Below are 2,412 nucleotides of genomic sequence, written 5' to 3' on the forward strand. Positions count from 1 at the left end.
CTGACCAGTGAACTTCCCTGCAGTCCTGTTTATATGGGTGTAGTTAGAACTGCTTTGGCGATGGTGGCCTGCCTCTGTTGGGGCGGAGTCTCTGCTGTGGCGGGTTGCCTTGGCTATGGCGGGCTGCCTAGGTAATGGTGGACGCCCCTCCCCCACAAAGCTGGACCGTCCGGGGCTCAGCTGCACTTGCTGTGAAACTCTCAATCCAGAGTTTCTGGTTGCTGTTCTTTTGTGGGGGTGGGACCAGCCGAGCCTGATCGCCTGGCTCCCTGCCTCAGAGCCTTTTTTAAGTTGGAGTTCCAGTCGCCTGTTGAAGAGGCGCCGGGGTCTGTTTGTTTTCTCCTGTGGCCACTCACTGCGCTGGCTTAAACAGCGGCACTGAGGTTTGTGGCGCTTTTTTTTCTTTTTTTTGCCCTGGAATCTACTGTCCTGGTTCTCTGCTCAGTCCCCTTTTTGAACCAGCGTATGGGCGACTTCCCGTGGCTCCAATCGCCAGCCTAAAGGGCCCGCGGACCAGTGTATTTTGTACGGAGAACCGTGGCTCCAGGGCGCCGACAAAGCACCAGCGCGGGGCAAAGCAGCGGCGGTGGCCGGCACCGCCACGCTGGCCGAAACAGCCACGCTGGCGACCGTGGAGCACCTCTGCCCGGGAGTTTCCTAGTCTGTGGGCAATAAAAACACGGTGTCCACTCACCCTCTGCGCTTTCACTGGGAGCTGCAATCCTGAGCTGTTCCTAAACGGCCATCTTGGATCGTCTCAGCATGTGCAGGTTTCTTAAGTTGGTGAGCTTTTGTCATGGTGGTTTGTTGTACAGATTACTTCATCATCAGGTATTAAGCTACTATCTTTAATAAACTAACACAAGAATAGAAAACCAAATACTTTATGCTCTCACTTCTAAGTGGTAGCTAAATGATGACAATATTTATATGTTTCAGTTTAGAAACATTGTCAAATCATTCCAGAAATGCAAACTTACAATTTTTGATAACTATATTTATAAAATTATTACTGTTTAATGGCAATACTTAATTATTGAATTGCAAATACCATTAGATTTTTCCTCGGTGGAGAGATATTAAGAGCAAAATGAAAAATAATAATTAAAAAAAGGGAAGAAGGACTTTGCAATGTTTAGAGGCAAAATTTTTGTCAGCTTTTTTTTTTTTTAATTTTTTTAAGCTTGGTAAACCAACTTCTAATCTGATAGTATATGACTTCTCATTGCCTCAGCAAAACTATTTTTGAATCTACAAAGCCTTTGCTGCCATCCTATTCAGGGAAATCTATCACAGTTTTGCAAATCACTCAAATTTTGCAGAAAATTATAATGCTCAAAATGATCACACAAGTCTTCATTTTAGCTTCAGCCTAGTTCTGTTCTTGGATATCAGAATATATTGCAGGTGCTTAATCCTAAAATGACTCTACACAATTTGCTTCCTTTTATCAATGAAATGGTTATTTCCTTTTAAATATAATAATCTCATATCAATCATATGATTATATTTTATGTATTCTTTATAGTTACAACATATTGAAACATTCATGTTTTTAATTATTTTAAAAGTTGATATTTATATATGGTGCTAATATATTTTAATAGTAAAATATTACATTATGAGGATACTCTAATTCTAAATCTATCTGCCTTGAGATTGAACAATATTATCACAATTTGCTAAAAGGCAATGTAAGGTAAGCAGTTTGAAAGTAAGGAAAAAATGTGCTGAATGGAGTTACAAGATAAATGATGGACTTGAGAAATAAGGCATATTTTGTGCAGGTAACAGCTACTATTGTTGTCCATGGCTTTACATGTAATTTTGCAATTGTCATAGAAAGAAAGTCATTTTTTTTTTTTTTGCCACTAACTACTTACTTCTGTAAAAACTTGAAACTTATTTTAAAGATATCATTTATCATGTACTTGTAAATTGCTTTTCAGCGGTGCGTATTTTAAAATATTATAAAAAATACTTCTTCAAATACAAATCTAAAATATTCCAGTAACTTTATAAAACTGCATAAAACTGCATGAAAGTGAGGAAATAGACCTAGTACTGTAGAACACTGAGGTAAAATCAACAGTTAGAAGTTAATGTGTGAGGTACTAAAAGTTATTGAAAATATATTTATTTCATGTAGATTATTTGACTACTAAAATATTAATGTCATTACTATAAAGTTCTAGACAAACTGCATATACAATTTATAAATCAACAACTAATTAATTTTTGCTATAATTATACATATTATTTTATAGATTTTCACTTATCTGCCACAACCAGATTTCTGTATTTATAATCCAGAGAGAAAACTTTGCTGAAACTCTCATATGAGATAGGCATAAAGTAAAGCAAATACAGGAAATCTTTGCTTCCTTCTTTTCGCTTTCACTGACATGAAAA

This window comes from Cebus imitator, unplaced genomic scaffold (assembly GCF_001604975.1).
Source record: "Cebus imitator isolate Cc_AM_T3 unplaced genomic scaffold, Cebus_imitator-1.0 Scaffold116, whole genome shotgun sequence".
Classification (NCBI taxonomy): domain Eukaryota; kingdom Metazoa; phylum Chordata; class Mammalia; order Primates; family Cebidae; genus Cebus; species Cebus imitator.